We start from the raw sequence: 24,537 nt of genomic DNA on the forward strand, positions 1-24,537 counted from the left end.
TTTCACTTCCTCTTATATGGAGCATTGTGATTACATTGGGCCCTCCTGGATAAAGTAGGCTAATCTTGACATTGCTAGACTGACTCTTAAATCAATTAAACCTGCAAAGTCCCTTTTGCTGCATCAGGTAACACTCACAGGTTCTGTATGTTAGGATGTAGACATCTTGGGGGACTAATTATTGAGCCTAATGCAGAAAACCAATGAGGTTAAGCCCCATGATTATCAAGACATTTCCCTAAAAGAATGGAAGGAGGGAAAGCCAGGTGGAGCTTTGTGGTATTGAATTGAGAAGAGAGAGCTGGAATCCAAAAAGACCAAGGCAGCTAGAGTTCAAAAGACAATGTGCCAGAGTGAGCAGGGTTTTGTTTTGTTTTGTTATTTTCCAGTTGGGGTGTGGGTGGAGCAGATGAGGGTTGGAAGGAGACAGAAATGGAAGTATACTTTTTCAAGATTCATATACCATTTGAAAAGTAGCATAATATCACTTAGTAGACTGTGATGAGTTAAAGTTATATGCTAGACTCCTTAAAGCAACCACTTAAATAAATAAGACAAAGTTATGTTATTTGAATTAAAAAAAAAAAAAAAAAAACAAACACTGGTTACAGGGGCGCATGGGTGGCTCAGTCAATTAACCGGCTGACTTTGGCTCCTGTCGTGATCCTGGGATCAAACCCCTTGTCTGGCTCCCTGCTCAGCAGGGAGTCTGCTTCTCTGTCTCCCTCTGTCCCTGCCCCTGCTTGTGGTCTCTCTCTCTCTCTCTGTCAAATGAATAAATAAAATCTTAAAAAAAAAACACTATTTACATTAGTGTCAAAAACTATGAAATATGTAGGCCTAAATCTGACTAAAGATGTGCAAAGCTGATAAACTGAAAAGAAGAAAACATTGTAGAGATCAACTAAAGACCCAAATAAAAGAAGAAATATAGTTCCAAAGATTTAACTTAATAAATTTGCCTGGGTGACTCAATCGGTTAAGTGTCTGATTCTTGATATTGGCCAAGTCCTGATCACAGGGTTGTAAGATCAAGCCCCCATGTCAGGTTCTATGCTGGGCATGTAGCCTGTTTAAGATTCTCTCTCTGTCTCTCTCTGTCCCCTTCACCCCTCTAAAAATCTATCTATATATATATATATATATATTTAATACTGTTAGGATATAAATTTTCTCCAGTGATGTATAGATCCAATGTTATCCCAATCAGAATCACTGTAGGGTTTGTTGTGGAAATTGACAAAATGATTCTAATATGCACACAGAATTGCAAAGAACCTACAAGAGCTAAAAAACTAAAAAGGAAGACAAATTAGGAGGACTAACATTATGTGATTTCAATGCTTATTATAATACTATAGTAAGTAAGAAGTTGTGGTTTGTGCATAAAGATAGAAAGATGAAAAAACAAAACAAAACAAAAAATACAGTTTAGAAGTAGACCCACATGTATATGGACAATTGATTTTTGACAAAACTACGAAAGGCAATTAGTGGAAAATGATAGGTTCTTTTCTACAAATTGGTGTAGCAAAATTGGATATCCATATGCAAATCAAATAAAATCAGAATTTTGATTCATATCTCATATTCATATTTGTATCTCATATACAAAAATCAAATCAGAATGATCATAAACCTAAATGCAAACCCCACACTACAAAACTTTTAGAAGATATAGGAGAAAATATTTGTGAACTGAGATTAGGCAAAATGTTTTAGATATGACACATAAACAAATTGAAGACGTAAATATTTTCTGGCTTCCTTAAAATTTGGTAAAAAAGAGAAAAACTTCCAGGGTGGGTATAAAACCTCCCTACAAGCCCTGAATACAATTTTGAAAGTATAGTTCAGACAAATAAGGAAAAGTAGCCTCAAGCAAAAGCCCCAAAATATCTTCCAATGTGATTTTACAAGCCTTGGGTCAAATCCCCATCTCCTGTTTGTAGTGTTTTATTTATAGGGCCATACACAGTATTTAATACATAGTAGGCATGCAATCAATAGCACTGTGTTGAGGATGATAACATCTATAGCTGTAACTTAGAAAATTGGGCCAAATCTAAGGAAATACATGGGTTGGGTAGAATACAGAGAAAGATGGTTAAAAGAATATGAACAATGTAAGCTTTCAGGTACCTGAGTGCAATTCTCCATCATTCATTCCTCTCGCCGTGAGGAAAAAAAAAAAAAAATCCAAATAATGGATAAAGGTAAGGTTTAGTAGAGCTGCAATGGCAACATGGATATGTGTGGGACAACAGAATGATTTAAAAAAAATCAGTCTTTTAATCAACCCATCATGACTGATATGGGTGTTGAGCACAGTGAAAAGGGAAATTCTGAGTAAAGTTTCAGCCTTAATACAAAGTGGTTATAAGGAGTGTGCAGAAATGTTCTCTTTTTTGATCTGGGAACTGGTTATATGATTGTGTTCAGTTTATGAAAATGCATTGATCTGTATATTAACAGGTACTTTGCTATACATGTGTGTACAGATATATACGTACAGATGGATACATAAACATATACATGCACACCAACACGCATTCATACATAAAATCTTCAATTCTAAATTATTTTTTATTAATAGGGTAGAGAAGTTTGAACTGATTTTCTCTTTTATGGAAGTTAATAAGTTCACTAAAGAAAGAGGCATGCAATTTTGGAGCCGGAGACATTCTAGATGATATGAAAGACATTCACAGAACTATTTGGAGACAGAACAAGCGGACAATGAGAAGCCAGTGGGAAGTAGATGATGGCAATACAGTCTTGTGTTAATGAAAGTGGAGGGGTTTTTGTTTGTTTGTTTGGGGAGGGTTGTTTTTACTTTGTTTTGTTTTTGTTGGAAAAGGAAAAGATTTTATGAATCCTAGAGGCCACACTGGCAATAAAGGTAATTTAATATGACAGAGAGAAATGAATTCATTTTGTTCTATGATGGTAGACCTCAGGCAACATTCAGATAGTCCTAAAGCATAAAGTAAAGGAAAAGTCAAGCACAGAAGTAGGTTTTTAGGAAAACCTGGTGTTGTCTCTTCATTGTAGACAGCTTGAAATAGACACATACATCAAAAACAGGATGTTCTAAAGATGGTAACATCCCTGGGCCAGGAAAAAGGCCAGGCAGCCTAGATTTAAGGTTGATTTTATTTCCTAACCATTCAAATAACAGGCCTAACACTAAATCTTTATCTTTTAAGCATAGTTTTCTGAATGACCTTTATCATTTGTTTTCTAAACTTTCGTAGATTTTGTTTCTGCCAAAACTTCCATTTCACATAATGAATTAACAATATCTTCTGCTCTTAGTGGATTCTGAATAAAATATCTAAAATACCACAACTTACCATATTTTTTCTAAGTTCTGTTTTGAAAATTGAACTCTGGAACATGAAAAACTTACTGAATATAGAGTCATAGGAAAGTTAGACATGTAATTTTTGCAAGTTCATAGTGAATCTGTACCTTTAAAAATGATATCAATAATAACTATAACTGTAAAAACTACTATCTGTATTTGTTGTGCTCTTTGGGGAGAAGTATAGCACTAAATTTGTCCCTGCAGAGTTTATCAGAATTGGATATCAAAGCCATACATAGAATGTGTGAGCAGGCAGGAGCCACCAGAAAATCTAAGGTTAATTCTTGGCAGGACTGTAGATCAACAGGTACTAGGCACCAGAAGGGATAGAAAGAGAAAGGGAATGACAAATCGTGAGAGAAAGATGCAGATACAAGTCACTATTAGCCAAAAGATAGAGGAGCCGTGAACAAGGCTGAAGCCAATTTACATAAATTGCAGGAACCACAAGCACTTGAGAATGACTTGAGATTCAGCCACAGAATACAAAATTGGACTTGTTAAGCCATTCCTTTTTTAGATAAGGGTTGATCCCAGACATGGGAGGCAAGGCGAGGGAGTTGTACAGATGGAAACCAAGTGACCTCAACTATAGGAGAAGAGGAATTGCTGAGGCTGAGAGCCAGGTTGGGACTGACAGCCGATTATTTATGAAATCACTTCTGTTCCCATTTGGAAGTACAGGCATATTGAAATAGAGTGAGTTGTTGATCCTTGAGAGATTGTAACACTTGTATATTCTCCCTCCTTCTCAAGGCTATTTAAAAGCATTCTGAAGTCATGTGAGGGCAGTGTGTCTCAAACTTTAATGTGCCTTTGAATCACCTGAGAATCTTGATAAAAGGCAGGTGCCGATTCAGTAGGTCTGGATGGGACCTAATGGTTTGCATTTCTAAAATTCACGAATTAGATGACCTTGACGCTGGTCCTCAGCCTATTGGAGAGAAACAAGGTGCTGGGAGACCTTGAGGACTTCAAAACAAAACAGAGCAATACAAAACAAACAAGCTTGAAAACTGAAGCACAAATATGGGAGGGAAATGTAATAATTACTTAAAATATTTCTCAGTTTTTAAGATACTAGCTTTCTGCTAAAAGAAGAGGTATGTGATCCAAGATATTTTAACCCTCTTTTTTTTTTTTTCTTTTGGTCATTCTATTGAGGTATCAAAAAGAAGAGGAAAAAAAAAAATCTCCATGCCCTTTTCACACAGAGATTATGTAACATTGAAATATTCATTTGTAAGACCTGTATGGAGAATTTCATTAATCAGAGGCATTCTGCAATGAGTCGGCAAAAGGGAATCTGAGCATATATTCTAAGAAACACTTGTGAATTAGGCATGATATGCAGCACCATCATTAACACACATAGGCTTGGACGCATACACCTTGACTCAGTGCTTAACTTTACCTCTCATTATCAGTGTGACTTTGAGAAATTCCTCTCTGAGATCTGTGACCCTCATAGACAAAGGCAGATATTTATTTAAAAATGAATTGTGAATTAGATAATATCAAGTATGTAAAATTATTGCCACAACAATGGCAGCTCAGTAATTGCTAGATCATCTACATATACAGGAAAGACATGCCTTTACCTCAAGGGGAAACCACATTTCTGAATGTCTTCAATTTTGTGTGGGTACTTTGACCTCACCAGAAGTCAGTTTCTCCAATACTAGCAAAGATAAAACTAAATCAGAATATTTGGAATGACTTCCAAAACCACACAGAATCCATGCAATGCCAAGAAAATCAAGTAGGTTCTTTTTTTTTCTTTTTTTTCCCCGATTGTTTCTTTTCATTTAAGTTTTTTGTGTTTATTTCCAACTTGATGGATTAACTGCCTATGAAAACAAATTCTGTTCATACCATCCAATTAAATTCTTAACTACGGCCAGTTGTCTTATCAACTCAAACATCTATTTCTTGGGCATTTTCTATGGGACTGGTACTATATTTAACACATTTTAAATTGTTTGTAGTTTTTTTAATAACAGATTTATATGAAAAGCAGAGAAGTTAAGCAACTTTGGAAAAAATGAACTTGCTTAGAGAAAAATCCAATAAAATATAGTGAGTGGAAGGAACCTCTGCCTTTTAGTAGCAATGAATAAGAATGAATAAGGATCTGCCTCATTAAAAAAATGCTAAATGCTGGCATTTCCAGAAAAAAAAAATTGACAGATTTATAGTTGTTTTAAAATGAACTACTGAAACAAATACAGAAATATTTTAACTACCTTAATATTTTATTCCTCATATTTGCATGAAAATTTTAATATAAATGATGTTAAAAAAGAGAACTATCAAAACTACCTGAATCTGACCTTAGTTTACCATTTGCCACAGCATCCCGAGATTTATTTTATTGCTGATATTCAGCAATAGGATTAAGAAATCTCTGTGTTGAACAATAAAATGTTTCTCATCATTGCACAGGTTAGGCAACATTTTGGCATGGCACTTGGATATCTTTTGATATGACTGTAATATTTTTGGCCCAATTTTACATATTTTTTGTGTTCAAATAAACCGACGAGCTAGGTTTTCCATCCCTTCCACAGAGCACCCCTAGAGGCTCAGTTCTTTGGAAATCTTGAGCTGTTTCTCACCGTAAGCTTTGGAGAGGAAGTTTATAATTAGAATATGCTTGATTTCATGGAGTGTCTAGAGTGATTCACCCTTTGAAGAAAGACATATTCATCAAGGATGGTTTATAGCCAGTTGCTTCTAGGAGGCCTTACCATCAGCAAACTGTGCCATGATACAGTTTTCTCCATAGAGAAACTCCCTGTTTTCAGGGCACATATTAAGACAAGGGCCTGGGACCACAGGGAAAGGGTGACAAGAAAGAAAATTTTTAAAAATGTAAGCACTTCCCAAATATAATAGATCATTAAGTATCACAACTATTACCCTCATTTTCCAGAAGAAACTGGAGCTTAGAGAGATGAAGTATTTGCCCAAATTTACACAGATAATAAGTAGGAGGGAGATATCTGAATATCCATCCATTCAACAAATATTTCTTGAGCACATACAATATGTCAGACACCATTAACGAAGCTCACATTTTCAACCACCACAGTAATGATCTCCTAACACCAACCACAGGAACACAAAGAAGGAAGAATGATGAAGAACTTACATTTCAAACTGATTTTTTAAAAGACAATAACTTTATATTTAAAAGATAAACAGAAGCACGAATTTCCAATTTAAAAAGAATAGTTTTGTATTTGTTTTTTTTCTGATACTTAGAAAAAAAACAATTTTACTTTGTCTTAATCATTATTGATCATAGTCCCAGTATCAGTCATCTGAAATATGAACACAACATACATGTAGAATAGGAAAAGCTGCTAAGACTTTCAAAGCATTAGTATTTCAACAGAACCAGAGGCTGAATGTCTCAGTCATCTTGAGGAAATTCCTTTATATAATTCTACAGTTGGATCATTCTAGGTATGATTTAGTGACAAAATGAATGCAAATCTATTTGATTAATAAATTTAATTTGCTGTCAAATGTATAAAACTAATATACAACATCTTGCTCAAAACAATGCTAAATATTCAAAGATATTTCAGAAACATCTACAAAGGTGGATAATAGCTTGTTCATTTTATAATTAGTTCTGAGGCTGCTATGAAAGTCTTAAGTCATTAAATATCTGAAATCTATTTAACATAATTGATATACGTGCATATGCAATACTTCTGATTGTAATCGATCCTATAAATAATGCATGCCATTTACAGCACACATCATTTTGATTTGTGTTCAATATTTATTTTAAAATATATATGTTATTTCTATATTTGATTTCTGAAAGCCATAGATTAAATATTCACAGAATTTGTTTGCTATTTAAACACTACCTGATTCCTATTTAAATATCAGTCCTCAAAGCATTTAAACAAAAGGTATTATTAATCATCAAAAACCCATTAAAAACAAGCAAGTTTAAAGTTAGTTTTAACATTACTTCACTCTTACAAAACTGATAAATATATCTTGCAGAAATGTAAGCAGTTTGACTGCTCATTGAACAGGCCCGTGCAGCTCAGATTATCATTTTGCATGTTTATTTTATTTTGAAGTTGTTCTTTGTTTCTGGCTTTTGTTCATCCAATCTCTTACCATTAGCTTTAAACCACTCAAACTGATACGTTTTTGGCAATTCTTTTTAAATGGACTTACAAATCCCTCAATAATTGAAGGGCAAAATAAAACCCTGATTAAGGACATTTTAAAGTCAATATCCTTTAGAATTACCTGTCTGATGCTCTGGGATCTATTTCCTTATCCTTTCTTGAACTTACCTAAGATTTTCACAAGAAGCAAGTTGTTCATTACTGACCATCTGAATATTCCTGCCCTGCTATACTCATGCCCTTTCTTTTCTGTGTTGTATTTTATAACCCAGGAATTATTTGGAAAAGAATCCAAATGGGGTTACAAATGTCATAAATCTAATTACTCATTGTTTAAGCAAATATATATTGGCTATCCACTGTGCCTTGGCACTTTGCTATAAATGATAAAAAAAGATGTAGTCCGTATTATCAAAGAGCATAACATATGCCAGAAGATTCCATCCTGGTAAGTGCTATGATAGGGTGAAGTATCCACTATGTGGGTTCAAAGAAGAAGTTGCATCATAGTTTTATAGGATTAAAGTAGTCTACCTAAAGAGAGTGATATCTAAAACCAGTTCTAAGAAATTATTAAAATTGAAGTGAGAAGATAGAGTTCTCAGCAAAGGCCAAAGCTCAGAGATGGAAAAGAACACAGTCATCTCAGGGAATGCTCTTATTCTTGGCAGCCAGATGACCTTACATTATGCTGAGGGGTTGAGGGTAGGTTTAGGGAGTGGGAGTTTTTATTAACTTGGAAAAGGGAAGCAACATGTACAGTCTTCCTTATGAAATGAATTCATGTATATACAGATCTAGGATGATGCCTGCTATAAAGAAAGGATTTAATAGATGTTAGCTATATTCATAGTAGTACTGCTTGTTATGATTATTATAATTACATTATATATATTGTATATTATAATTATATTAGTATAATCTTGATCATCTACTATTATGGACTGAATGGTTATGCCACATCCTCTAAATTCACACGTTGATGGTATGAGGACAAAGGGGAGGGGATTAGGTCGAGAGAGTGGAACCCTCATGAATGGGATTAGTGCCTTATAAAAGAGACCCCAGAGAACTCCCTAGCCCCTTCTACCATGTGAGGATGGCCATCTATAAACCAGGAAGCAGGCAGGCTCTTACCCACCAGACACCAAATCTGCTAGTGCTTTGATCTTAGACTTTCTAGCCTCCAGATCTATGAGAAATAATTTCTGTTCTGTATAAGCCACCCAGTCTTTGGTGTTCTGTTATAATGGCTCAAATGGACTAAGACACCTATCCATTAAAAGAGACCGAGTAGAAGAAGGAATACCATATAAACTGGTTATTCATGCTTGGAAGTGTGTGAGTAAAGACAGATATTATGAAACAGTTTACCAAAATTAATTTATGGAGATTAATAAACATTAAGATGGAATGTGGCCTTATTAATTAGGAAGAGATGATAATGTGGCCTTTTTGAAACCAACTTCCCCTTACCTTAGCACCACTTTAGCACCATTATGGTTGATGAGTTTATTTTCACTGTGTGTTGAAAAAAAAAAATACCATTACTTCATAAGTGAAATTGAGTTCAAAAGGGGTGATTTAATTTGATATTGCAACCACCAGGTGTTTAATTCAGTCACACCTCATTATAAAACATTTTCCCATCACGGGAATCCAGCTTTACTGCAGGTTCAATCATGTTTCCCGATAGGTATTTTTGTTCAGTGCCTCTTTCTCACTGTACTTATATCAGAAGTAGGTAACGTGATGGGGCAAAACTCATTTTTGTTTAAATGTTAATGTGTTTTGTTTATCTGCTAAGTATCACTTATGTGATGGATGGTTTATCTCAATATTATGCACATGTGCACTTTCCGAAAACTAGGTTTTGCAGATGTATAAAAAAAAAAGACAAGATATGTAAGTGGGCCTTTAAAAATAAATGGGAACTTGAAATCTGCCTCATTTTGATGGGAAACCAACAAAGCATCAGATTCCATGAACAAAATCAGAAAGAGAATGCCTCTAGACTATCTAAAATCAATGTAAACATCCCTGTGATCTTCCAAAACACATGCTTCATGTTGAGACAAAGTATACCTGCACATTGCCAGCTACTGACAATTATTTCTTGTACATAACTGGGCATACACGGCCACTTTTATCCATAAGAAAATATAAACCTCTTCAGGGAGAAAATGATAAGTTCCCAAGTATTATGTTTAATTCTGTGTACATGTAGTGGTGGCTCATACGAGCAACTACCACTTTTTAGATTCTTGAGCAAGAACATATTTTAAAAAAAAGTGCAATTTATTGAGCAATTACTATATACCATGTATCATGCTAAGCATCTAATTTGCATTGCTTTAATTTACCACAATCCTATAAGCTACATATTATTATCCTCATTGTACAAATGAGGGAATTGAGATTTGCTAAAGGTTACACAGCCTATAAAAGAATGCTAACAAGAGAGGAGGTCTCCATTTCCTACCAACCACCACTCTTTAGGCATTGACAAATGATTCTTTTCAATCTCATATAAATCACTATGCCAACACAGCTTCAAAACAAGTCCTCTGCCTATTACTTCCGCCCCACCCCCAGAATCCTCACTCCCTCCTGTAAAGAAATGTGGGGGGTGAGCAGTCTTCTTCACTGAGACTGCGTTCTCTTTCTAGGTTGTCTCTTTACTTACCTCCTAGTTCAGATCTTGTTAGGACTTCCTTATAACTTCAGCCCTCCTGGGGCATTAACTCCCTAAGTTTTTAGTATCTGGCCTAGGAGTTGCTGTACTGTCTACCAACCCCGAGCCCAAAATTAACAGTTTCACTTCATTATTGTTATATAGTTAAAATGACACCAAGCTCATTATAGAATGTATAGCCCTGAGGTAGTCAGAGCAGTAAATTGAAAGTATTACTTGTGAAAAATAATAGATATAAATAAGTTATATATTATATATATATACACACATACACACAGCTGAGAGTGAGCTGTAAACATGTATTTTACAGACCAGAGATTTGAAGAAGATCAAAATAATGCCATGGAACTATATAAGATACACAAGGCTCAATACCTGTGTCACTTGTTAACTAACTCACTTATAGTCCAACTTATTCAAGGTCTGAACTTACCTGATCCCTGATCCCAGGCCACATGCTGTATTTATTTGTGAAAGAGACAAAGGTAGGAAAGGGGTAGAACACTTGAATCCTAATAACCGCTTGACCCATTGTACACTCTCACAAATGAACAATAAGTCCTTATTTAGTTCTGAAACAACTGCAATAAATCTTTCTGGAACTACAGAGAAAATCAGCATGCCCACCTTCATGTGACTTCAAAGAGGTCTATAGGACCCATCTTCTCGTTTGAATCCCCGAATATCTTTCACCTTGAATCTTGTGTAGGTGCCGGAAGTTTAACCACCACCTCAAACCACCCAAAGATCATTGACCCGTGACCCATTTGCCTTGAATTATGTGGAGCTTCTTGCTAACACTCATAGCCCATTTAGCATTGTCAGTGAGTGAAAGGAAGTAGGGAAGGAGAAAAGAAGCATTTATTATCACTTATTATATACCATGCTTTATACTAAGTTCTTCCACATACAATATTAACCTGGTTTTATAGTAAAGGAAACAAAATTGTAAGAAATTTACCCAAAGTCCCAATGTCACATAAATAGCAGTGATGGGGTTTAAAATCAGGTTTTCTAACTACGAATCTAGAATCCTTACTTCACCATACTTTACATCAAAGCACTGGTTTAAAAAAAGATTTTTAAAAAATCTCTAGAATTGCCCTTCAGTCCCTATGCAAGATGGGAATTTGTCTTCCAGCAGTTTTAAGGAAGCAACACCACCTGTACTAGTCATCTAGTGCTGGAAAAAAAAAAAAAGTCACAAACTCAAAAGTGATAAACTTAAAAAGTGGCTGAAAAAACACACATTTATTACCTCAGCTTCAGTATTCAAGGGTCTAGGCATGGCTGAGGTGGGTCTTCCTCTTGTTTTTTGAAAGCTAGCTAAAGACAGAGGGTCTCTTAATGAAACAGATATTACAATCTTATGTAACATAATCCAGTATGGATAATCACTTGTGAAAGTGCCATCATCCTTGTCATATTCTATTGGTTAGAAGTAAATTGCAGGGGTCACCCACATTCAAGGAGTAGGGATCATAAGAGAATGAACATGAGGAGGTAAGGATCATGGGGAACACCTTGGAGTAAGTCTGCCATACTCCCTGTTAATGAGTTCTTAGACCCTGTTTCCTCATTTATAAAATAGGGACATTAATTTATTAGTTCCCAGGGCTTTATTGACAAAGCTGCATAAACTGGGTGGCTTAAATAACAGAAATGGATTGTCTCACAGTTCTGGAGTCTGGAAATCCAAGATCAAGGTGCTGTCAGGGTTGTCTCATTTTGAGGGTTATGAGGATCTGTTCCACGTGTCTAACTTAGCTTCTGGTGGGTTGCTGGCAATCTTTGGAATTCCTTAGCTTCTAGGAACATCACCCCAATCACTACCTTCATCTTCACATGGTATCTTCTCTGTGTTCCTGTCTGTCAAAATTTAGCTTTTTTATTATGACACCGATTATATTGGGTGAAGATCCACCCTAATGACTTCATTTTAACTTGATTTTCTCTGTAAATATGCTATCTCCAAATAAGTCACATTCTGAGGTACTGGACATTAGGACTTTCATAAATGAATTTTGCAGAGATGCAATTCAACTCCTAACACTAATGGTACCTAACCACCATCAGGGTGGTTGGGAGGATTACAGATATGTTAGAGTTTAGTACCTGGCCTTTCAGATGGTGCCCTCTCAGTAAATGTGGGATTATAATTTGATTAAGTAATACTGGCTGTCTTGTTTTGAGACAAGACTCCTCATTTTCCAAAGATTAGAAAAGTAATAAAATCATGTGTATTTGCCTTTACTGCCTTCCAAAACTTAGCTTGTGTCTATTAACTTAAAAGACAACTTCCCTGAGCATTATAGCCTTTTTGACCACATTTTCCTCTTAATGACTAAGCACCTCTTTTAACAAAGTCTGTCAATTCATTTATTTCAGACTTATTAAAGGATATTTATTGTCTATTATATATCAGACCATCATTCACTTACTTACGCAACTTACATTTAAAAGTGAAGATAGGGCACCTGGGTGGCTCAGTTGATTAAGCATTTGCCTTCAGCTCAGGTCATGATCCCAGGGTCTTGGGCTTGAGCCCTACATCAGTCTCCCTGCTCAGCAGGGAGTCTTCTTCTCCCTCTCCCTCCGCTCCTCCCCCTGCCCCTGCTCTTGTGTGCACTTGTGCTCTCTCTCTCAAATAAATAAAATAGTTTAAAAAAATAAAAATAAAAGTGAAGAAACATAACAGTTATCTGACTGGCCTAAGTTCACAAACTAAGATCCAATAATGAATATAAGAGCATGCACTTCAAGATCAAGTGCTGAACTGGGAGACAAAGCCGCCTAGCTGGGAATAAGCTGAAAAAAGCACCAAGCAGCAACCTCCCCATAAGGCTGGCTGAGAAGTGCTCTTCCCACTCTCTCAGATATAACATGAAGATCCAGAAGGGAAAAGAGCTTTGTCTTTTGAAAGAATGAAATGTTCCTGAAGATGGGAGGAAACGTAGGATACCTCCTGTCCCCAGAGCCAAGAGAATCCTGATGAATAAGGAGGAAAGATGAATTGTTTTAATCCGCTCAGGCCTCAAAAATAAAATACCAGAGAGTGGGTGGCTCAAACAACAGAAATTTATTTTCTCACAGTTCTGGAAGCTAGAAGTTCAAGGTCAGCGTTGGAGCATGGTTGGGCACAGATGAGGACTCTGTTCCCAGCTGGCTGATGGCAGACTCTTCACTGTGTGCCCACATGGCCCTTTATCATAGCATGCACATGGAAACAAGAAAAGAGCAAACTCCGGTGTCTCTCCTTGTAAGGACACTAATCCCATGAGGGTGTCACACTCTCTTGACCTCATCTAAGCGTAATTTCTTCTCTGAGGCCACCTCTTCAAATGCCATCACACTGAGGGTTAGAACATCAACCTGCTAACCTGGTGAGAACACAAACATTCAGTTCATAGCAGCTAGTTTGGGCAAGTGGGAGCCTTTATTGGGCAGGGATGGAACCTCCCTTGATGGTTTCGTTTGCCTCCCTCCTCCCCTCCTCATCTTCCACTGCCAGGTATCACCTCATTAATGAATGGCCCTCTTGCAAAATTCTAGAAAAATACCACTGGGGTATGAGAGAGAGGGGAAGATGGCTCAAACCTGAGCCTTTTTGGATGTGTTCACTGTATCTGTCTTCAAGGCTTGTTAAGCAACAGCATCTCCCTCTTGCTCCTTAGGCACTCTGCTGATTGCCAATCAGTTGACAGGTCAGCATCAATCCCTGTATTGGTAGAGAAGTGAGTGTTTGGGCAATGCTAACTTCATAGGTGAATTGAGGTTCCCACCTTTAACTTTGGTCAGCAAAATACCCCTAATCTCCTCAACACCCATGAGTTAAGAAAGGAGGAAAGAATCTTCCTTTGGGAACACTGCACAGATGACCTTTCTTCCATCCAGTCCTCTTATGTCAACAGAAAAATAATTAAGTGGCAAGTGACCCTTTTGCTCTCTCTGCAAGCCAAGCAGAGACATGACACCAACAGCTGGTGGTTCATCTGAGAGAGTGCCTGGGATGCTAAACAGCTTTTGTCCCCACATGTGGGCCTTAAATCATGCACTTAGCAACTAACATGCCTCTGTAATACGAATTAGTGACAAGCACACACAAATGGCCTTATGTGTCAGCAAGCGTCAAAATCACATGGACGGGTTTCTTAATCCACAGATCTCTGGTCCCCACCCCCACATTTCTGATTTGGTAGGTTTGACGTAAGGCCTGAGAATTTGCCTTTTTAACAGCTTCATAGGCAATGCTGCTGGGGTTAGTGGTCCTAGGGCCATTCTCTGAGAACCACCAGCATATTCCAAACCCAGTGCACAGTACATTCTCCTATAAAATGATGACTCTCCTGTCATGTTGGTTTATTAATATCCACAAAAGTTAAGATTTAATCAATTATATTTTATACACCATAAAATTAATGTCTCATACTTTTTTTCTATTCCCTTACACCATAGATGTTTAAAAATACATGTAGGTTTATTGATACTTACAGCACAGGATTTAAGGGTAATAACCACAAAGTTCTGGCAGGCACTTCATGCCACTTGCTGTTAAGACTGTATCTTTTCTATTATAGCATGCCCCAACTTCACAAGGGAAATGTAACAATCAGAATGTTAGTAAATACCTTTACATGTTCTATATGAGGTGATTTGGCTTAATTATTTCTAGACTAACAGGCAATAGCTCTTTGTTTAAAAAAATATGCCAATGAAATGGATCATTAGACATCTATTTTCATTTATAGGATTAAAATGCGTTCTAGATTGTGTGAGGTGTTTTCCTGATATCCATATTCAATTTTCTTTCTTTTAAAGAGAAAATCTTACTTTAGCTTTACTGAATTGGTTGTCATTAAGTATTTTTCTCTTTAAATATTGCTGGTAAATCCTGAACTTAAAGGAAAGGCTATCAGAACTTTAGCTACGGCACTGGTGGCAACAGGGCTCTGTTATCAAGTGTGTTAATTATTTATTCACACCTGGTTCACCACTGATTAACAAAACCTATTAAGGCCTTCCCTTGAAGACCTTGCTGTTGACATGTATTTGCAGCTGTTGTTGATTTTTTTCCAAATTAGCACATTATGTGTTTGGAAAACAGACAAAAAACAGCTGCAGTGTCTGAATGCATTTATTATGTACTCTTCTGAAAATGCTATTTAGGTTTACTAGTAAATGATGAAGTCAGAGTGAAATGCACTGTTAACTCTGCACTTCTAGTACTTATGGGCCTAGTGGAAACAGAATGCTAAGAGAGGCACATTAAAACTTCAGCCTTCACTTTGGAAATGAATTCTACAAATTTCAGAAGCTGACTGGCCAATAATAACATAAAAATGAATGTCAGTCTAGCAGTTTCCCTTTCGGGTCAGCAAGGTCTGAAAAAGAGGTAAAATTAATTAAAAACACAGATGAGGGCGCCTGGGTCGCTCAGTTGGTTAAGCGACTGCCTTCGGCTCGGGTCATGATCCTGGAGTCCCAGGATCGAGTCCCGCATCGGGCTCCCTGCTCAGCAGGGGGTCTGCTTCTCCCTCTGACCCTCTTCCCTCTCGTGCTCTCTGTCTCTCATTCTCGCTCTCTCAAATAAATAAATAAAATCTTAAAAAAAATAAAAAAAAAATAAAAACACAGATGAGTTTACATAGACTTAAATGTTTATTAAAACAGTATTACCTTGATTTCCATATTATGCCATGCTGAATGCTTTATTGGTTTTACGGACCATCATGTAGCCATCTAGCTCCAGGTTGTAGTAATAAAATATTATTTTTAAAGACTGGGTTAATAACTGAAAAGTGTATTTTTAAGAATATTTAAGATCTTACTTGTTGCTGCAATAAGGCAGTAGCAAGCAACATATCTTCCCAGAGTAAACTTCCTGGCATTTAGCAAGGTTTAGAAATCAAATAATTACATTTCTAATGTGTTAGTAGCCATCTAGATACAGGACAACTGTTGGAAAGTCAAGGCCTTCTCTATCCTCAAATATTATGTAGATTCATTCCTCTCTCACAAAAAGTAAATAGAACAATGAGAAAATTGGTCTGAGTCTTGAATTAAATTTCCAATGACATCCTCCTGCTCTCGTAACCTATACTCCAAAATCACAGAAAACTGATTCCTTTTACTGATATTTTCCCTATCATAAGTCCTATTTTCCAGTAGAGAAGCTACTGCCCAAAAAGCTGCCTATAATAGGTGGAAATTCTGTTATCATTGCAAGCCTTGACAGTACAACTTTCCTCCAGTCCCTTATTCCATGAAGTCGTAAAAGCTTTTTCAAATTTTAAAACTAAAAATATACACATTCATCTTTATCAGAGACAGGTGTTGTCTAATTAGCATTCCGTTTACTTCATTGTTCTTGTCACAGATATGCTTGCTAGATCAGACACACACATCAAAGTTATTAATTATACTGAAAAATGCTAAATTTTGTTTTAAGATACCAGTAATACGGTAAGGCTGTAGTCCTTTGTTCACACTGTCTCCATAACCTTAAGTAAATTCAGCATGGTTTTGAACATACATGACATTTGGCTGTATCAACCAAGTCATTGAATGCAAGCAGGATAAACAGATGCCGACAATCTTAAGCCAAAGAGGAATTGATTAGTAGTTCAGAGTCACTGGGAAACTGGAAAACTAGACTTTGACCACACCACCATCACCACCACCACCACAAAGGAATGTACTTCACCTTTGTCTAATTTGAGCATATGAAAAATTCTAGGTAAGAACATTTGATAGACAGGGTCACTTGCCAATGAACTTCATGCCATTTGGCATGGAGATAATCTGCGCTTTGGGAAGTCAGATGTTTCTTATGTATTTGTAGGCAAAAAAATGACAAATACATTCATCAGTTTTCAAGACCCAGCTTAAGTCTCAACTCCTAAATTAAATCTTTCCTAAATGCTTCAACTTTACCATATTTTTCCTCTTACGACTAATCTGAGGTTCTTTGAGTCAGTATCATTCAGTTTACATTGATATGTATTAAATCTATCTTATATATATATATTTTTTACATTTTATAGGTTTGCTTTTCAACATTGTTAGTTCCTCAAGGACAGAGCATGTTTTAATTTTTTTTTAATATATAGTCACAACATACTTCACACCCCAAACACAGATAGTAGGCTGGCTGATGACTGGATCAAAGTTGGGCCCAAATGAACATCACCAACCGTGACATCAATGAGACAATATCCAAAGAAAATTGTTTTAAAATGATACTGTTAAAGCAAAATACTTAAGGAAAATTTCCTAATATAGTCCTTTACAATATTACTATTTATGTAAATGACTTGTGAGACACTAAGTACACAATTAATTAATATATATTCTATTCCCATATTCTTTAATAAATTCTCCAAAATTGTTAGGCAGATTCTGAAATGGTTCCCATGACACCTCCCTCCTGGTAGTTATGCTCTTATGTAATTCTCTTCTCTTGGCTTGGCTCTAGTGAATAGAATATGACAAAAGACGTGGAATGTCATCTCAGAAATCAAGTTAAGAAAGACCATGGCTTCTGTCCTGTTCTCTCTCTCTCTCTCTCTTTTTCTGTGTGTGTTTGTGTGTGTGTGTGTGTGTGTGTGTGTGTGTGTGTGTGTTTTACTCTCTTGTTCTTCTCACTTGCTTGCACTCATGAAGCAAGCTGCCATATTTTGAGCTACCCTATGGAGAAACCCAAGTGACAAGGAACCTAAGGGCAGCCTATCACCAACAGACAGCAAAGAATTGAGACCATCATCCAACAGTTCACAGTGTCTGAATCCTAGCACCTACCATCTGTGAATTAAATATGGAAGTGTATATTTTCTTAGCTGAGCCTTGTGATGACTACTGCCCAGCCAACTCCTTGCTTACAGTCTGTGAGATACTTTGAGGCACAGAACCCAGGTTCTCCTGATCAAAAGAGCCAAAGAAACTGTGATATGATAAATGTCATTTTAAGCCTCTAAGTTTCCGGTGATTTGTTACATAGCAATAGATAATTAGTGGATGCAAATAACAGCATTTGATCCATTTGTAATATTTTATAGCTTTATCAAGGTATCATTGGATATAGTAAACTGCATATATATTCTATTTGACAAATTTTTATATGTGTATATCTCTAAAATCTTTATATGTGTATATCTCTAAAATCTTCACCCAAATCAAAATAACTGAACATAATAATCACCTGCAAAAGTTTCTTTGTGTACTTTAGTAATCCCTATATCCTGTCTTGCCATTTGTCTGTCTGTCCGCAGGCAACCATTGATTGCTTTCTGTCACTATAGATTAGTTTTCATTTCTTAGAATTTTGTATAAATGGAGTCACCCAGGATGTACTATTTTTTATCTTCCTTCTTCACTCAGTATAATTATTTAGAGATTCAAATTATTGTCTGCATTAAGATATCATTACTTTGTATTGCTTAGTAGTATTACATTGTATAGATATGGCATAATTTATTTCTCTGTTCAAGAGCTGGTGGGCACTGGGGTTTTTCCCAGTGTTCAGATACTACAAATAAACCTGCTAAAACATTTACACAATTGCTTGTACAGATATACGTTTTCATTTCCCTTGAATAAAAACTTAGGAGTCCTAGAAACACATAATCTACCAAAACAAAAGCAGAAAGAAAAAGAAAATTTGAACAGAATCAATTACCAGCAATGAAACTGAATCAGTAATCAAAAAACTCTAAAAAGCCAAAGTATAGAACCGGAAGCTTTGGCAGGTGAATTTTACCAAGCATTTAAAGAAGCGCTAATACTGATTCTTCTCAAACTATTAAAAAAAATACAAGAGAAAAACTTCTAAATTAATTTTATGAGGCCAGTATCACTCTGATACCAAAACCAGATAAAGGCACTGCAAAAAAGAGAACTACAGACCAATATCTCTGATGAACATAGATGCAAAAATCCTCAACAAAATATAAGCAAACTGAACCCAACAGTACATTAAAAAAATCATTCACCAAGATCAAGTGGGATTTATTCCCAGGATACTTTACATCAATAAGTGAAAGGATAAACATCATATGATCATCAACAGATGCAGATAAAAAGCATTTGACAAAGTACAACATCCATTCATGATAAAAACCCTCAACAAAGCAAGTCTGGAGGAAACAAACCTTAACATAATAAAGGTTATATATGAAATACCCACAGCTAACATCATCCTTAATGAGGAAAAACTGAGAGGTTTTCTCATAAAGTCAGGAAAAAGACAAAGATGTCCACTCTCACCACTTTTATTCAACATATTATTAGAAGTCCTAGCCACAGCAATTAGACAACAAAAGGAAATAAAAGGCATCCAAATTGGTAAGGAAGAAATGAAACTCACTATTTGTAGAAGACATGATACTATATATAGAAAACCATAAAAACTCCACCAAAAAATTCCTAGAACTGATAAAGTCATAGTATACAAAATCAATGTACAGAAATCTGTTGCATTCCTACACACTAATAATGAAGCAGCAGAATGTGAAATTAAGAAAATAATCTCATTTACAATTGCACCAAAAACAATAAAATACCTAGGAATAACCTTAACCAAAGAGGTGAAAGACCTGTACTCTAAAAACTATAAAACAAATTCAAGATGACGCAAAGAAATGGAAAGACATACTATGCTCATGGGTTGAAAGAACAAATATTGTTAAAATGTCCATAGTACCCAAAGCAGTCTACAGATTTAATGCAATCCCTATCAATTTACCTACAGTATTTTTCACAGAACTAGAACAAAAAATCCTAAAATTTGTATGGAACCACAAAAGGCCATGATTAGCCAAAGCCATCTTGAAAAAGAAAGATAACTGGAAGTATCACAATTCTGGACTTCAAATTATATTACAAAGTGATAGTAATTAATACGGTATAAAATAGGCACATAGTCTAAAACAGTGAAAATAGACACATAGATCAATGGAATAGAACAGGAAACCGAGAAATAAACCCGCAATTATATGGTAATCTCCTACAAAGGAGGAAAGAATGAATATACATTGGGAAAAAGGCAGTCTCTTCAACAAATGGTGTTGGAAAAACTGGACGGCTACATGCAAAAGAATGAAATTGGACCACTTGCTTTCATCATACACAAAAATAATTAAAAATCTAAATGTGAGATCTGAAACCATAAAAATCCTAGAAGGGAACACAGGCAGTAACATTTCTCTGACATTGTCTATAACAACATTTTTCTAGATATGTCCCCTGAGGCAAAGGAAATAAAAGCAAAAATAAATTATTGGGACTACATCAAAATAAAAAGCTTCTGCACAGTGAAGGAAACAACCAACAAACCTAAAAGGCAACCCAAGGAATGAGAGAAGATATTTGCAAATGACATATCCAATAAGGGGTTCATATCCAAAATATATAAAGAATTGATACAACTCAATACCCAAAAATCAAATAATCTAATTTAAAAATCATGGGCAGAAGACATGAACAGACATTTCTCCAAAGAAGACATCCAGATGGCCAACAAACCCATGAAAAGATGCTCAACATGCCTCATATCAGGGAAATGCAAATTAAAACCACAATGAGATATCACCCATACCTGTCAAAATGGCTAAAATAAAAATAATAAGGAACAGATGTTGGAGAGAATGTGGAGAAAAAGAAAAATGAACCCTTTTTCACTATTAATAGGAATGCAAACTGTTGCAGTCACTGTGGAAAACAGTATGGAGTATCATCAAAAAATTAAAAATAGAACCATCCTACAATCCAGTATTTGCACTACTGGGCATTTACCCAAAGAATACAAAAACACTAATTCAAAGGGATATATGCATCCCTATGTTTATTGCAGCATTATTTACAATAGCCAAATTATGCAAGTAACCCAAGTGTGCACTGGTAAATGAATGGATAAAGAAGTGGTATATATATATATATATACAATGGAATATTATTCCACTATAAAAAAGAATGAAATCTTGCCATTTGTAACAATATGGATAGAGCTAAAGTATATAATGCTATGCAAAATAAGTTAATCAGAGAAAGACAAATACTATCCAATCTCATTCATATGTGGAATTTAAGAGACAAAACAAATGAGCAAAGAAAATAAGAGAGAGAGAGAGACAAACCAAGAAACAGACTCTTAACTAGGAAGAACAGTTCTCTTGACGTGATTGGAGAGATGGGTGAAATAGGGGATGGGGATTTCATCATAAGTATGATGAAAAATAAAATGATAAAAAAAGAAATGCTTAATAAAAAATATTTACTTCATTTAAAAAAACTAGGAGTGGAATAGGTGATTTATATTGGTAGGGTTATGTTTAAGTTTTTAAAGAAACTGAATATTTATTTCCATAGTAGTTTTATAATTTTATATTCCAAATATCAGTGTATGAGAGTTTGTTTTTCCATATTCTCATCAATACTTTGTATAATCTGTGTAATACTTTTAAAAATATAAATTCTGATGTAAATATTTACCTATATTTAATCCAGAGAATTCGTCTAGATATTACACATGACAATGTAGATCCACTAGGTCATAAAAAACTATGGTTCTGATTTCCAAGATAAATTTTCCTTGAGTGAAATTTCTACTTAGAAAAGGGAAATAGAAAAAGGGTGCTTATTTTGAGGGACTCAGACTAGAAACATACTAATCAAACTTAAAAACACATGTCCATCTTTGTCCTCCATCTCCCTTGTTGGGGGTGAAATTGGTAAAATAGTATCACTCCCACTTCTGCCTGGCTTCTTGCAGTTCACAATAGCTAAAGAAAGTCGAGAGCTCCCACTCCCAAAAGGGCAATTGTAGCTGAGTGATGGTTTCTTTCGATGACTGGTAGGGACTTGTGGGCATAAGTGATGAGAGAAGGAGCTCAAGATTTTTTTTTTTTTTTGACTCTCATAGACTGTGAACTGAAAAATTTAGGAAATCCTAACCAAAAATACAAAGCAAATATCAGCTAAATTTTCCAGTTTTATTGAGACAGAACTCACATATAACATTGTATTAAAGTGTACAGTGTAGTAATTACATATATATTTATATTACAAAGTGATTACCATCATAAATTTAGTTAACTCCCATCATCTCATAGTTGCCATTTTTCTCATGTTTTAATATCTCTTCTTTCATTTTGTTGACCACTTCTTTTGCTGTGTAGAAGCTTTTTAGTTTACTCTTTGATTTTGTTTTTGTTGCTTGTGCAGTTGGTGTCACATTAAAAAACTCATGGCCAAGACCAATATGAAGGAGATTTTTCCCTATTTTTTGGGGGGGGTGGAGGCATTATGTTTTCATTTCTAACATTGGAGTCTTCAATCCATTTGGAGTTAATTTTTGTGAGTAGTGTGACATAGGGGTTGAGTTTCATTATTTTACATGTAAATGTCCAATTTTTCCCAATACCATTTATTAAAGAGATTGTATTGAATATTCTTGGCACCCTTGTCAAATATTAGTTGACTATGTATGGATAGATTTATTTCTGGGCTTTTAATTCTGTTCCATTAATCTATGTGTCTGTTTTTATGCCAGTGCCATACTATTTTGATTACTATAGCTTTGTAACATAGTTTGTAATCAAGAAGTATAATGCCTCCAGCTTTGTTTTTGTTCAAAATTGCTTTGCCTATTCGGGGACACTGTGGCTCCAAACAAATTTTAAGATTATGTTTTCTATTTGTGTAAAAAAAAAAAAAGCCATTGGAATCATTTTTTTTTTTTTTTTTTTTTTTTAGGGATTCCATTGAATCTATAAATGGGTTTGGGGGTATGGATAGTTTAGTAATATTAATTCTTCCAATCCATGAACATGGGATATCTTTCCATTTATTTATATTTTATACAATTTCTTTTTCCATGTCTTGTCATTTTCACTGTATAGATCTTTCATGTCTTTGGATACATTTATTCATAAGTATTTTTGTTAATGCTAGTGCAAATGGGATTTTTTTTTCAGATGATTCATTGTTAGTATATAGAAACACTACTGAATTTTTTATGTTGATTTTATATTCTGCAACTTTCGTAAATTTGTTGATTAGGTATAATAGATTTTTGGTGAAATCTTTAGGATTTTCTATATATAAAAGCATGTCATCTGCAGAGACAATTTTAGTTCTTCCTTTCCACATTGTATACCTTTTATTTCTTTTTCTTGCCTGATTACTAAAGCTAGAAGTTCAGTACTATGTTGAATAGGATTGGGAGAGTAGGTACCCAGTCTTGTTCCTGATCTTAGAGAAAAAGCTTTCAACATTTTACTATTGTGTATAGGATTAACTATGGACTTGTCATAGATGGCCTTTGTTATGTTGAGGTACATTCATTCTATACCCGAGTTTTGAAAGTTTTTATCATAAATGAATATTGAATTTTGTCAAATGCTTTTTCTGCGTCTATTGGGTTGATCACATAATTTTAATATTTTATTCTATTAATGTGATATATCACCTATATTGACTTATAGATGTTGAACTATCCTGGCATTCCAGAGATGACTTTCACTTGATTATAGTGGTTGAGGACCCAATAAATAAAATTATAAAGGTAGAGACATCACCCCTGATACCACATAAATACAAAGTATTGTAAGAAACTACTATGAAAAACTAATGGCAACATATTAGAAAGCTGAGAAAAAAAATAGATAAGTTTCTATTAACATACCATACACCAAAACTGAATCAAGAAGAAATAGAAAAGCTGAACAGACCAATAACAAGTAAGGAGATTGAATCAATAAAGATCTCCCAACTAAGAAAAGGCCAGAATCAGATTGTTTCACTAGTGAATTTTACTTAATACTTAAGAAGAATAAATGTCAATCCTTTTCAAACTCTTCCAAGAAAATTGAAGAGGAGAGAATACTCCCTAACTCATTTTATGAGGCCAGAATTGCCCTGACAACAAAGCCAGTTAAGGACACTACAAGAAAAGAAAAATACAGGCCAATATTTCCTGATGAATATAGATGTAAAAATTCTGAAAAAATACTAACAAATCAAATTCAACACCACATTAAAATGGTCATACACCATGATTAGCTAATTTCCGTTCTGTATGCAACTCTTGGTTTCTGCATTATTAGTTCTTATACTAATACAGATTTCCTTCTTCTGTGACTCATTTCATTGTAGTAGATGTGAACTAGAATATCTTCTAAATTCATATGTATTTGACTATTAAGTATTAAGTATTAAGAAAACTATTAATAGTTTTCTTCTAAATTCTATATACATATAGTATTCTAGCCTGAGTTCCTAAAAAACACAAGATAAAATAAGTGAGTATAGAAATT

This window comes from Zalophus californianus, chromosome 2 (genome assembly GCF_009762305.2).
Source record: "Zalophus californianus isolate mZalCal1 chromosome 2, mZalCal1.pri.v2, whole genome shotgun sequence".
In the NCBI taxonomy this organism is placed as follows: Eukaryota; Metazoa; Chordata; class Mammalia; order Carnivora; family Otariidae; genus Zalophus; species Zalophus californianus.